The sequence below is a fragment of the Numenius arquata genome, chromosome 10, assembly GCF_964106895.1.
Source record: "Numenius arquata chromosome 10, bNumArq3.hap1.1, whole genome shotgun sequence".
Taxonomy (NCBI): Eukaryota; Metazoa; Chordata; class Aves; order Charadriiformes; family Scolopacidae; genus Numenius; species Numenius arquata.
This window is the reverse complement of record NC_133585.1, coordinates 3,306,206-3,321,011: the sequence shown is the minus strand read 5'-3', so window position 1 is coordinate 3,321,011 and position 14,806 is coordinate 3,306,206. Positions and strand designations below refer to the sequence as shown.

The 14,806-nt window shown below is 50.6% G+C and overlaps 1 protein-coding gene across 2 annotated transcripts in view; it reads right to left on the bottom strand.

Annotated features, from left to right (window-relative positions):
* MARCHF8 (membrane associated ring-CH-type finger 8) overlaps positions 1-12,200 on the bottom strand; it is a 98,538-nt gene extending 86,338 nt beyond the window's left edge. The window contains exon 1 of one of the 2 annotated variants that reach the window (XM_074154461.1): positions 11,971-12,200. The gene's annotated coding sequence lies outside the window, so the exon portion shown is untranslated. The remainder of the gene's footprint in view (positions 1-11,970) is intronic. The other variant, XM_074154460.1, reaches the window with a different exon arrangement.
* Between the last annotated feature and the right edge of the window lie 2,606 nt (positions 12,201-14,806).

Below are 14,806 nucleotides of genomic sequence, written 5' to 3'. Positions count from 1 at the left end.
CCCTCCAGGACAAGCTGGCCTCTTCCAGCTGCGTCTTTATCAGGGGACATGTTGGGCAGATAAAAAGGCTGCGTGTGCTTCTTATCACTGGCGTTCCTGGCGCAGTTTAAAGGCCTGGCAACTGATTCCAGCTGGCTGACAAACAGCCCGGCTCCCCTCATTCCGGCTCCGACACCAAGACGCACGGAGAAGCATTGGCACAAAGCAGTTTCCCTTCGTCGGGGTGCTATTTCACGTCACGGCGCTGGCAATGCCCATCCTACCCCCAACAAGGGTGCTCTGTGCCACCCAAAAAGAAGGGACGGGCATTACCAAACCCCCCAGACAAGGCATTCCTTACCACGGTCTAGAAAGGGCCATTCATCCCCACCATACCTAAAATTAGCTGCTGGGTGCAATCGCAAGATGAATACACGGCTGTGGATTCCTTTAAATCACTGCCTTCTTACCCGGACAAGAAACCAGTGTCCAGCGGTTGCTTCCTCACCCTCTTGGGTTGTCCTCCCTCTGGGTTCAGTAATCGAGTGTTGACCCTTTCTGTCCCGTCTGATATTAGTCCCTTCATTTCTACAAATATTTAGAAGTTGAGAGAGTTTAAGAAAAGTTGAGACAAACAGCACAAAACTCCACCAATCCGTTCCTACGCACTTAACAATCTGTAAACAGTCCCGTTAAAACAAGATTCCGTACCATCATCCTCACAGCATCTGGTTTCTCTCCTAAATTCCCTTCCCAAACACTGATTCTCCCCAGGGCTTTCCCTACTGGCAAAACAGAGATATCGCTTCAGTCTCTGATCATGTCCTACCTGCAGGTTATGAATTTGAATACTTCTCTAATTGGAGATCAGCTGTGGAATTAGAAGGTGGATTATTTTCAGCAAATGTCTGATTGAGCCGGAGCCGTTGTAAATTAGTCACTGCCTTTCCTAAGACTACATGTTACAATGTTCAGTATCTCTTCAAAAGCCATAATCTATCAGTCATCTTTGCCAGGAAGAGAGAAAAGAGGGAGCAGCTATCACTCAGCCAAGAAAAGACTTCTTAAGATCTTTGGGTTTCTCGCTCAAAGCCTGGAAAGAACGGCAATTCCTTCTAGATGGAGAAAAGCCTGGATGAAGATGGGAGAGGACGAGGTCTGGAAAGGCACAGCCACCTTCATACATCAGTGAAGACACTTACAAGCTCGAGTCACCCATCCCTCTGACTTCTGTCATGCTGGAGTGGCATCTTTTACGGAAGGGGTGGTAGAAGACCCAGCGACACCACATTGTGCTGTTTTATTGCTCACCATGTTAAAGCAGGGCTTCGCCTGCCAGTGATTTTTCTTCTTTTTTTAGGCGCATCCCAACAAAGGAAGAAGAAAAGGCACACGCAAGAAAGGCTCGCCTTCGAAACTTGCCAACTCTCCTCAACTCCCAGGGGTTGCTGGAGACTGAGGAATCTCAGATAATTGACAGATTTTGGCAAAAATTGTCAAAAAATGACAGCATCTCAGAAAAGCAGGTCTGTGCTGCAGTACGTCCACGCTCCTGGCCTCGGTGGGACGTGCTGCGTACAGTCGAGCTGCTTTCCGCTCCCATCCCCTGCTGAAAAGAATCACTTTCAGACTTGAAACCCAACAGTTTCGTCAGCTTATTAAATTCCCTGTTCCTGGCTCAGATGTCCCTCATACGCATTAGTTAGATTACATCAACCACGAAGACCTGTGGATACAGCTCAAAGGAGGCCACTCAGAGTTTGGATCATCAGCTCCAAGTTTCTCCTCCCTTATTCACAGCAGCAGCAACACAAACTGTGTGACAAGGGTTGAGTAGATGGTTTGTGGGGTCACTTGGAAAGGGAGATAACACCGAAGCACCAAGACGCGACGGGGAAACATACCTTTCCCTGAGCAGAGCATCCACCCTGGGGCAGGAGCATCCCTGCAGCTTCTTCCTACCACCCCTGCTCCATGGGTTGGTTAAGCCAAACCTAAGCAGGTCTCACAAACCTCAGAGCCTAAATACAGCAGCCCTGGAGGAGCTGAAAAGGCAGCTGAGAAGCAGCCAACCAGCAGCACCGGGCCCACCAAGTCTGTGCAATGCACCTCTAGAACCTCACAGCGAGAAGACGCCGACCGAAACGCTCCCCAGTAGTCACTCAAAGACGGGTGAGATGGACCAAACACGTGTCCCAGCTGAGAAGGAGAGCTCGAGCACACAGAGAAAGCAAACAACCGTAACAAATGTCTGACAGACACAATGGAAGACCACAGCCAAGAATAAAATGCATGATGTATCTATTTCCCTTTCTAAGAAGGAACCGACCCTGACTCAGCTTCTTTGCTCTCAGGCAGCTGGACCACACAACGCTGTGCTCGCTTCTTGCCAGGGTATCGCTAACGAAGGAAGGCGAGTCAGAAATCTTATCTTGAATCAAACGTGTTCAACAGCAACTGAGCCGGGATCCTGGCCTTATGGCCTGGAGAAGCTGATATCAACACCTCTGCTCAATAAAAGCCTTGGCCTGGTGCAGGTAAGAGTGCCTCGGGCCCCCAAAACACCAAAACCATGGGAGACTCCGATCCTGGGAAGAAGAGAACAACCAAAAAACCCACAAAGCGTACATCAGACCTACCCCGCTGCATTTGGCATGAGGATACAATAGAGGAGATGCTTCCACACTTCACGACGTGCATCTCGGATGCAGCATTTCTGAGCTGGGGTAAAAAGCAAAGGAGCCCTTGGGCAACCCTGGAAGAAGGCCCAGAGCTCTGGCAGGGCCATCTCCTGCCCCTTTGGACGCGCAGCTTTGACACTGAAGTTCTAGCCTATCACTCGTACAATTGCCCCGCTAGAAACAAAGCCACAAGTGTCATTCAAGAGAGCCATCAGATGGATCAGGAAAGGTCAAGAAGTAGTAATTTTGAACCTCTTGCTGTTCCAAAGCACAATGGAGTTGGGAATCCCACCTGCCCAGCGATTTCCATGAAGAACATCACGGTGCAGAATTCCTATGCCCCAAGGAAGGCACGTAAAAGAGTCTCACCTCTAAAAAGCTTTGGGAGCTGCAGAGCTCCACAGGGGTACCAGAGAGGAACTCTCCCACGCACCTGCCATAGCCTGTACCAGCTTGTAGAGAACGACACGGAGACCTTTCAAGCCTTGTGATTTTGTACGGAAAGCAACCTGGTGAGTATTTTCACAATATTTGAAAGATTTACCTCCAGCAGAAGTTATCCTCCCCTGTCACCCTAGGACGAAGGCTACAAAAGAGCTGAATGCTGCTGTCACGAGAATCGCAGGAAGAAAACACACTTCTCATGCAAAGGAACTGCTAACAGGCAATATTTAGAGTTCTCATGCCCAAAAGCAACGAGATATTTCAAGGCTGCGGTGTTAACACACTGCATAAGAACACACGCATTTAGAAGGCTGGAATTTGATCTCCTTTTTATTGGCTTCTGCTTTGTTACGCCAAGAGCAAAGTTAAAAATCCCCTTCCATCTTTTAATCAAACATGCTACTTTCTTTTTTTTGTGTTAACTCCCAAGATCAAGCCAGCCTGACAAGACTCCTGTAATTTTACAAGGGAATCTCTCCTCCCTCCGCCCCCTTATGTTATCAAACATTAATTCCGCGACGAGTCGGCAGCACCCTGCCACGGTAGTTTGTGCGAAGAGCCTGCTGCACCGTGCCAGCTCTAAATTACTAACAGTAATTAACAATTTTCCACCGGGCTCTCGGAACACCTTGCAATGGAAGAAGGCAGCAGGCAAGAAGACCGCGTCCCAGCGTCCTGCACCTGGGACATGGCAATCCCAAGAACAAATACAGGTTGGGCAGAGAATGGCTGGAGAGCAGCCCTGAGGAGAAGGACTCGGGAGCGCTCGTGGATGAGAAGCTCGACATGAGCCGGCAGTGCGTACTGGCAGCCCAGAAAGCCAACCACACTCTGGGCTGCATCAAAAGCAGCGTGGCCAGCAGGTCGAGGGAGGTGATTGTACTCCTCTACTCCGCGCTCATGAGACCCCACCTGGGGCACTGTGACCAGCTCTGGAGTCCTCAGCACAGGAAGGACATGGACCTGTTAGAACAGGTCCAGAGGAGGGCCACGAAGATGCTCCGACAGCCGAAGCACCTCTGCTGTGAGGACAGGCTGAGAGAGCTGGGGTTGTTCAGCCTGGAGAAGAGAAGGCTCCATGGAGACCTTATAGCAGCCTTCCAATATCTGAAGGGAGCCTACAGGAGAGATGGAGAGGAACTTTTTGTCAGGGAATGTAGTGATAGGACAAGGGGTAATGGTTTCAAATTGTAAGAGGGGAGATTTTAGGAAGAAATTCTTTCCTGTGAGGGTGGTGAGACCCTGGCCCAGGTTGCCCAGAGAAGCTGTGGCTGCTCCATCCCTGGAGGGGTTCAAGGCCAGGCTGGACGGGGCTTTGAGCAACCTGGTCTGGTGGGAGGTGTCCCTGCCCAGGGCAGGGGGTTGGCACTGGATGATCTTTAAGGTCCCTTCCAACCCAAACCATTCTGTGATTCTATGATTAGCACTGATATCCTGCATTTTGGTGTGCTGTGGTTGCAGGATTCATAAGGGCCACTCACCCACAGAGCTATTTTGTGCCTGAAAAAGCGTAATCTCCGTGGGCTCCAGCGCAGGAGAAGGCTGCAGCTCTGGGTCCGGACATTGCAATTTACCTTCCCATCTTCCCTGCAACGCCTGAAGTTCCAGCAAATATTTGACATTTAGCCAACAGGCTCAGAAGTTACTCGCGGTGCGATTGCATAAGCCCACTTCCCCTTGGAAAGCAGGCTAAAAAACATAATAATAATAATAATAAAAAAAATAATCCAAGAATCTTACAAAAAACATGACAGAGATGACAACTGAGCTGCAGGAAACGAAGGTACACAGAGGTGAAGCAGCTCAAACCAGAAAAGAAAGGCCAGAAGCAGCAGCAAGACCCAGATTTCCTGTCTCTCACAACAACCCTTCAGCTGCAAGTGAACTTCCTCTTCTTTTTCGGAACTAAGCAGATTTTTTTTTTGCTCTTTGCAACAAGGCAGAATTTAGTTCAGTCTGCATTTTTGCTGTTCGGGTGTAAGAAAACTCACCCAGAGATCATCTCCAATGTTAAAGAGCAGCATCTCCTCTGAAAGTCTTCAGCCTACTTGGTTTTTTATATATTATGTGTATCCCTGTATTCACACGCTTTACAGAAGCGGTTTCAATGCAAACGATCGGTCACAAACTGATCCAGAGGAAAAAAACCACCGGTAACAACTGTACTTTCTAGTCCTGGCACTTCCAGCTGGGATTTGGCAGACAGGCTCTGGATGAAAATGACCCTGGAAACTACGATGACAATAATCACATTTAAAGGGACAAGTGTTTTGGATGCAGAACTCCAAGGGAAACTCGCTTCATTTAGCAGAAAGGAAGGAAAAAAACAAAACCCTCAAAGGCTACTGTTAACTCCAGAAGGACCCAGACCGCTCCTGTGTGTATTTTCCTCTCTGTCATCACCTGTGGTAAACTATTACCTCGTGCTCTTCGCATCGCTCGGGTATGTCAAGACTTATTGAGAACAGAAAGGCCACTGCCAACTTTCACTTTCTATCTACTGTCGCCGAGTTCATCCTGCCGTCAAGCGCAAGTCCCTCTTAAGAGCTGTTTGCTGAAGGAGGCCACGGGAAAGGGACGAGAAGGGGGGACAAAACCCCCGCTCAGATAATGCAAGAATTTCTTGCTACGATGAGGGCCGTGTTACGAAAGCACGGCGCAGCCCTGTATTGCATCACTCCCATCAACCTTCCCATAAATGTATATACACACACAGGGGAAAAAAAAAAAAAAAACAACAAACACACACACACGGAAATATGCCACATTTTTCCATTAGCCTTCCTCTTCTGACACGTTCGTCGTTACAAGAGATTATAAGGAGGATTGGCCTAGTAGTGAACCACCCTCCACAGCACACTGCGCTTTTATAACTAGAAATAGAGGGATCAGGGAGATTAATCCTCTGTCCTGGATGGCAGGAGGAGCCAGTGACAGTGAAAGCAAATATAAATAGGCAGAGAAGGCTCTTTGTCTCGCTACAGCCCCCTTTGGTTTCTGGAAGGAGGCTCTTCCACCAAGAGATGCTTTAAGAGGTGGTTATGAATGAAATTAAACAAAGGCATCCCTTCGGTAAGCCCTGCAGTAATTAGGAGAGGAGGAGCTCCCGCTAATAATCCTCCAGGAAGGTAAAGGCCAGGTTCAGCCCCGCTGAACGCTTACGGTCACCACATTTCACCGAATGCTTCCTCAATATTTAACTGGTGCCACAGGGCAGGTTGCACACAGGGAAGCTGTTGCTTCCCGGTCAGTTAACACCACTCAAACGGTCCTCTACAGGCCAAATTCACCCCAAAAAAGCCACGTCCAGAAGCCAGCATCCTTCGGAGCCAAGAGTCATTTCACTGAATTTCACTGAATTTTTAGAGTTGGAAGGGACCATAAAGATCATCTAGTCCAACTCCCCTGCCGAAGCATCCCCTCCCAGAGCATGTCAGAGCATGTTACTCAGGGCTGCATCCAGGCGGGTCTCGAAAATCTCCAAAGAAGGGGACTCCACACCCTCCCTGGGCAGCCTGTTCCAGGGCTTTGGCACCCTCACCGGGAAGAAGTTTCTTCTCATATTTGAGTGGAACCTCCTATGTTCCAGCTCATGCCCGTTGCCCCTCATCCTATCGCTGGCAACCACTGAAAAGAGTCCGGCTCCCTCCTCCTTCAACCCACCCTTCAGATACTTCTAAGCATTGATAAGGTAGTGCATGGCAGTGCACGGACCCCCGCTGCTCTCCCCATGCGAATTCTTCTCTAACACGAAAGCAGAACATAAAACCCAACTCCGGGGACAAGAACAGAAGCACACCGTGTCCCCCCCCTCCTCAAGCTGCGCCGAAGGCAGAGAGTTATTAGCACTAAGTAAGTCCGAGTGACAAATTATTCTGGTCATTTGAATCAGCAGATCAGACCCAGGAGAAGCCTATCTGTTTATTTTTTTTTGCCTACAGATACTCTTCCTCGCAGGCCCAGTGCACACAATAAAGAGGAACTGAAAGGCTTTTTAAAAAATAAAGTACATTTGAGAGGAAGGGAGGTGCCAAGGATTTGTATGCTTTTTTAAAAAATTAACAACTTTGTCTGTAACCCATCTTTTTCACTCCTTTTTTAGCTTGTCACCCCGGATCCTCCTCTATTTCTTTCCTTCCCCTCTGTCTTATCCAACTGACCCTTTGATTCTAAGAGGAATGTTTCTTGTCCTGTGTCCAGGAGATGACAGAAGTCAAGTTACCTGCTCAGGGAAGAACAGCCAGGAATATTTTTATTCCTTGTAATGAACGTGTACACACATGATCTTATTGAAGCCACGGCCAAACTGGGGGACAAACTCCCCTTTTGTGGTTCTCAGCCACAATGTTAAATTGTGTTAAATGACATTCCTAAATCCAATGCCTGTTTTCCCGAGGAGGAACTCTGGCGTGGTTATTCATGGCCAGCCTCACCCACAGACTGGACTGGTGACACGTACTCTGTCCTCCTAATGCCCTTTGAAGGCCACACAGAAATTTTAAGAGGCAGGTATCAAGGCATACCTAACTGATACATAGGATTTATCTACCCTAAAATATACAATATTTATATTCCATATTGATCCTGGCCACGTATTCTGCAAGGCTTGCAACTGGGATCCTTAAATGAGTCTCCAGGGTTCAAGTGCTCCTCTACTAGATGACTTGATTTCACCAAACTACGAAAAACCTCAGTCGCAATTTCTAGAATTTTAGTATTTTCCGCCTGTCAGGCGCATACCCGGCATCAACATTTCCAACGCCGTCTGCAGTCGCGTTCCAATCAACCACGACGTTCTGCCAGGTCGCTGGTTAAACTCAAGATGCGCTACCAAGCTCCCCTACCTCCCTGCTGGTATCAAAGGGGAACTCCAGAGAGGCACCGATTTTCAAAGAGAAATGTAAATTACTGTTCCACTTTCTTATCTTTCATCTAAAATGGCCCCAACCCGATAACCAGCTGGGCACATAATGAAGGCCAACCTTCCCCCTGATCCACAGGAAAAGAAATTGCAAGCGCTAGAAACTGCTGGTGGTTGAGATTCCCTCGTGCTGTTTGTGAACTCTCTGGTGATTAGTTACGTTTAAGAACAACACAGTTCTTAAAAGCGCATCTTTAATCGCAAAAAGACTGAGCTCGCAAGGGCTCCTGCCCATTTACCTACCCCAGCATCGACAAACGCAATCTGTTATTTGGCTTTTCAATGCTTCACACGAGTGCGGTTTGATTCCTCGATAAAAGACCCACAAAAATATCGTGGTAAGCAGTGGAAAAGAATCTGTTTTGGAAATCATGAGCTCTTTGGCCAACGGGTGTTTTCAGCAAAAGCCAGACCACAGAACTAGTAAAAGTAGCCCGAACTTAGTAAAAAGAGTGCTTCAAGGACGTGGAACTGCGAAACTTCGCTCCTAACAAAGCCCCCCCCCCCCCCAACAAGTTCAACGCCAGCTCTGCCACACACCGAAGGAAGCTGCCACCACGTCTTTGCAACCAACAAGGCGGCAAAAGAGAAGCCACAGCAAACCCTGCACGAGTTCTGTCCCGCTCTGGGAATTCACACGGCGAATCAGACCTGTGGTTTACGCGGTTCGCTCGGTTCCTGCTGCAGATGCTCCCGAGAAAGAACAGGAGCAGGCAGTAAGCGGACAGCTTGTTCCCCAGGAAGAGTTCCCATCTAATACCTTTTGCCCCTAAAAGTGAAGTTTTTCCCCCAGAGTTGAAGTATTCCATTCTTTATAGCCTTCTACAGCTTTGCCATGCGCTACCCTGTACCGGGCAGTGGTGAGGCCCCATCTCAAGGGCTGTGTCCAGTTTTGGGCCCCTCACCACAAAAAAGACGTTGAGGGGCTGGAGCGGGTCCAAAGAAGGGCAACGGAGCTGGTGAGGGGTCTGGAGCACAAGTCTTGTGAGGAGAGGCTGAGGGAGCTGGGGGTGTTCAGCCTGGAGAAAAGGAGGCTGAGGGGAGACCTTCTCGCTCTCTCCAACTCCCTGAAAGGAGGGTGTAGCCAGGGGGGGTCGGTCTCTTCTCCCAAGGAACAGGCGATGGGACAAGAGGAAATGGGCCTCAAGTTGTGCCAGGGGAGGTTCAGATTGGATGTTAGGAAAAATTTTTACACTGAAAGGGTTATTAAGCCTTGGAATGGGCTGCCCAGGGAAGTGGTTGAGGCACCATCCCTGGAGGGATTTAAAACATGGGTTGATATAGTGCTTGGAGATATGGCTTAGTGATGGCTTTTATCAGAGTTAGGTCAACGGTTGGACTAGATGATCTGAAAGGTCCTTTCCAACCTGGACAATTCTATGATTCTGTGATTCTACCCGCCTGCCACACGCAGCCACAGTCCAAGCACAACGATGTCCAAGGTTCCTGCAAGCTCCTTCCTTCAAAGCCTGTTTATTTTCTGAAGTAGCTCCACTACAGCCTTTTACAGAACATCACACTTCTACAGGATCAAGAGTTCCTGATATTTTTTGGGAGGGAAAGAGGAAGGGCAGGACCAGAGCAAAATAAAACAAACCAGATTAAATAAATAAATAATATAAAAAAGAGTATGCTTCATTCCTGTTTTCATTTTTTCCTGGCAAATGGCCATTGCTCGCTCTATTCTTCATTTCTGAAGCTGGCTATCAGTCAGTCCCGTTGGGGCTGGCTGCTTCCAAGGTACAGACAGCAGGAAAGCCTCCTTTTTTTTCTTAGAGAGCAGAATCCATTCAGGACTTTTAAGAAGAACCTACGGCTCCCTTCCTTGAGCAGCGTTACTGCCGGGAGCTGCCGCGCTCGGGCACTGATCCGCCTCCTCCGCTAACACCGGTGTCTGGAAGGGCAATAAGGAAATCAAAGCTGGCGGAGAAGAGACTTTGGGACGTTGCCCAAAGTAGGTGCGACAGCCTCAGGAGCTGGGAAGGTTGAGTCCCTTCACCCTTGAACACGGGAGAGTTGCTGGTCCAAAAGGTTAAGCCTAAAACAACGGAAGTTTTTTTTAATTTAACCAAATCTCATCCCGAAATCCAGACAGTTCAACCAAACTGCTGAGTTAATCTGCCCTCGTAAAACTTAAGACTGGGCAAAAGCAGCCAGGGAACAGGTAGATTTTCTAGTACTGGAATCTTAACTGCCTCCTTTGGACACCTCCAAAGGTTCTGGCCAACGTATCCGTACGCTGAGGCATCAAAAAGGTGGCAGCCTTTCTCGCGGTGTGACGCTCCAGAACAGAAAAACACTTCTTTTTAACTATTTCATCTCTACAAGCAAAACTGCTGAGTAGGGCTGGCTGAAAGCCAAGTGTAAAAAAGAAAAAAAAAAAAACAAAACAGCAAAAACCCCAACACCGTAACAACAAATATGCGGTGAATTGTGACTTTTAAGTTCACCTCAGACTGTAACCAAGGTCACACGAAGTCCCCAGCCACAGGGGCGGTCGCTCAGGCTTTGGGAGACCTATCAGTTTCAGCAACTGTAGCGGAATTAAATCCCGGGGAAGGTTCTCTTTGGCTGAGAAGCCACAGGGTGGCTCGGGGGAGTCTGGCACCCAACAGTTCGGGCCACAGCCCTCGGCAGGTACCGCCCTGGGTGCTGGGGCCAGGACCTCGATGTTTCCAGCAACCCTGGTCCAGAGGCAGAACTCTGCATCGGTGGAAATTCATCAGCGTTGATAGGTTTCAAAGAAAACATTTTAGGATTGGTAAATAAGTGGTGGGTTTTTTTTCCAAAGAAAACTTTCCTCTGAAAGCTTTTGACTAGGGCTGTTACTGGATCAACCTCGGCTTCACCTGACACCGCTCCAGAACTAATTTCAGCAGCAAAAAGTTGCCGAGAGTGTCGCTACTTCGGCTGAAATATTATTGTCAGCCCAGCTCTCCTCTTCCACCCCCACCTTCCCTCCTTCCTTCCTTCCTTCCTTCCTTCCCAGATAGACCTCTTTCTTTCCACCTCCGCTCCAGCTCTACCTAAATCGTTCCTTCTGCATCTACGCTGCCGGGTCCGGAGCGCACCAAGATCCGCCGCGCTCGGAGCACACCAAGCCCTTCGCCACCTGCAGACCCCGAGCTGGGTCCCCCGTCTTGGAAACCAACTGGTTTTGCGTTGGCAGGGTAGGATTCCAGCTTCGCTTGCAGCACCATAACAACAAAAAAAAAAAAAAAAGAGGAAAAGTTAAAGCGTTAACGCTCCAGAACAACTCCAGCCTTAGCTCTCTCCGCCAGCCAGCTGCGGGAAGCGGGAAGGAATTCCGACTCTTTCTCCGTCTCCCGTGAAACTTCCATCACCTTTCCGTTCCTCACCAACGCCTTGCCACCGCTACGTCTCTCGCTTACGGTCTTCTCGCCGGTGGGGTTTTTTTTTTTTTTGCGTTCCACATGGCAAATTCGGCTCCTCAAACTCCAAACCGGAGGAGGAGGAGGAGGAGGAGGAGGAGGAAGGTCCGTGCCTTCCTCTCCCACCCGGCTGATCCGCTCCCCCGCTTTACGGGACCGCTAATACCCCCGGCCCCACGGCGCAGACAAAGAGGGCGGAGGTGGGAAAGCCTCTTACCGCGGAATTAGGTGCCGTTTCCTCCGCTCCCGCGGAGGAAACGGCACCTAATTCCGCGGTAAGAGGCCGGCGGGGACGCCCCCCCACCCACCCACCCCGGCCCCCCCGCCTGTTGCTCGCCCCCGGCACCCACCTCCTTCCACGACCTTCACCTGCTGCCGGTCCCGGAGGGGCGAGCTGGTGCCCGCGGGGGCGAGTAGCACCGCGGGAAGCCCCCCCCCCACCTCACCTCACCTCACCTCACCTCACCCACCCGGGGGCCACCCCCCCACTCCCCTCAAGCCGGTTCGGCCCCCCCCACCGGCTCCTCACGGTCAGGGCGGCGGCCGAGCCTACCTTGGTGCCCCGCACAGGGCCCGGGCCGGCGGCTCCTCCTCCGGCTGCGGCGGCTTCCCATGCCCGGGGCCGGGAAGGCGACGGGCCGTGTACGCCCGGGGACTGAGAGACTCCTGAGGAGCCGGGGCAAACGCACACCCCCTCGCCCGGTTCTCTCGCCCGGCTCCTGTTTACCGCGGCTCCCCGGGCCGGCCGGGGCTGCCTGTCAACGCACCGCCCCGCCCCGGCCCGCCCCCGCCGCCGCCATGGCCCGGAGGAGGACGGGGAAGCGAGGCGGCCGCAGCGGGCAGGGGCCGGGCCTGGCCGGGGAGGTGGCTCCCTGCGGCGGGGCAGGGCCGGGCCCGCCCCCGTCGCCTCACGGTTCAACTTTCCTCCCCGGGCCGGATGGTCGCGTCTCCGCGTTTCCCAATCGCGGCCACCCCCAATGTCCCGTCCCCCTCCCGCACCTCCCACCGGAGACACCCCCGGGGAGAGCGGGGGGAGGCCGCGGACCGGCGATTTACCGGGAAAATTAAGGTGAAAACGGGCGTCGCTCTCAGCCTTCCCTCCCCCTGCACCCATCAGCGATGCTAATTCCTCCGAGGGGAAAACATCTTCCTCTCTAGCAGAATTAGAAGAAAATAGCTAAACTAACCCCACAAGGTGCCGCTTAACTTTTTTTTTTTTTTTTTTTTTACTGAATTTCACTGAATTTTTAGAGTTGGAAGGGACCATAAAGATCATCTAGTCCAACTCCCCTGCCGAAGCAGGGCTGCCCAGAGCATGTCAGAGCATGTTACTCAGGGCTGCATCCAGGCGGGTCTTGAAAATCTCCAGAGAAGGGGATTCCACACCCTCCCTGGGCAGCCTGTTCCAGGGCTCTGGCACCCTCACCGGGAAGAAGTTAAATTTTTATTAAATTAATTTTTAAACGTACATATGCTATAAGCCTGAAGATGGTTTATAGCCACCTTGATAAGGCCTTCTGTATTACTCACCTGTGCATGGATTTATCAGCAGATTACGTAAAAGAAAAGGTTTGATTACCGGAAGGATGATGCTCATCAGGTTGCCCCGCAGCTGGATCTGGGTGCCGTAATCCCCGTGGCTGTTCGACACTTCCCTTTCCCGAGCAGCACCCTCTAGCCACTTCTTCCCAAAGAGGAAAATTGGCAGTAAAAACGATCTCCCGAGATACGCTGGAATAGGTGAACTATACTATCGATGTGAATCACGCAGGGGGGCAAAAAAAATACAAAACCCAAAGTGAGAGTTTTGTGAGAAAACGCCAAGGGAGAGATTTCCGGACGCAGCGTCCACCCCACTTGGGAATAAGTGAAAAAGAACGGGAAGAGGGGCAGCCTCGCTGAACCGCTCCTGTCGGTGCACAGACAAAAGCAGAAAGTATTAAGAGAGAAACCAGAGAGAAAAGAAGGACAGATCCTGACCTGACACAAGTTCATTCACCTGACATAGTCTGAGGTTTTAATCTCCTGAGTCTGCACCTTCTCACATCAATAATTTACAGGACTCCGGGGAGGTTACATTTACCCTTAGAGAACAATGAGAAAAGCATAAAATGAGTAAGGTAACCCCTTTCTGGTGCAGAGTACAACCACCCCCCGCAGAACAACGGCGCCTTTCAAGAGGTTTTCAGAGCAGGGAGAAGCTGCGCTGAAATTCTGTCACTACACGCCAGGACCCAGCACAGCCACGGAGCGATGGTGGGAGACGCAGCACCCACAGGGTACACCGTGGGTCCTCCTGGCAAGAGGAGAGTGTGTCTACAACTCCCATTTAGTCCTATGTAAGACTGAAATTTAAAAAAAAGATTCTTATAAGAGGCTACAATCTAAGCAAGGGTACGGTAACGTGCATATTTGATGATAATTATGTCCCGGTGTATCGAAACGCTGGCTGGGAAAAAGAACCAGTTTCCATCCCAAGGCCATGGGGATATCTCAGAGCGGGCTGTTTTCCTCCTTCATCCTCTCAGTCTGTTTTGTTATGGGTTGTTTTAATTATTTTTCAGGCTAGGACTGTATCCCAGCGTGGGTACAGCATAGAACCGCGTGCCAGGCTGGGAAAGGAGCCTGTAGACACAACTGGAATAGAAGCAGAAGTTAAGAGGGCAAATTTTCCTGCAGTAACTAATGATTGAAGTCGCAATAAGACCCCGGTACACCACCTTTCATTCTCGAGGGAAGCGAAGTGCCTAAATTCCTTCGCAGATCTAAGCCTTCCCGGTGTTTTGCAATTATTACTCCATAATCTTTGCATTTTCCCAGGAAGCTTGTCCAGTGCTTTAACACGTGTGACTCTTCTCCAGTTAAAAAGTCTCAGCAACAACCTCCCGAGCACAGGAACTGCGGAGCAAGGACGAAAGCCTCAATGCTGAAGAGCACGACGGTGGAACATCCTCCCTACGTGCCTCAGAGCCCTCAACAAAAAATGGCAACCTAAGCTTTTGCAAATGTTTCTCCCCCCCCCAAATTTGCCACTAATTTAAAAAACAGGGAAGGAAGAATGAAGTTCAGCTAAAGGCCATTAGAAGGATGAGAAGCTCAACACGACCCAGCAGTGCGCACTGGCAGCCCAGAAAGCCAACCGCATCCTGGGCTGCATCAAGAGAAGCGTGGCCAGCAGGTCACGGGAGGTGATTCTGCCCCTCTACTCTGCGCTCGTGAGACCCCATCTGGAGCACTGTGTCCAGCTTTGGCGTCCTCAACACAGGAACGACATGGACCTGTTGGAAAGGGTCCAGCGGAGGGCCACGAAGATGATCAGAGGGATGGAGCACCTCCCCTGTGAGGACAGGCTGAGAGAGCTGGGGTTGTTCAGCCTGGAGAAGAGAAGG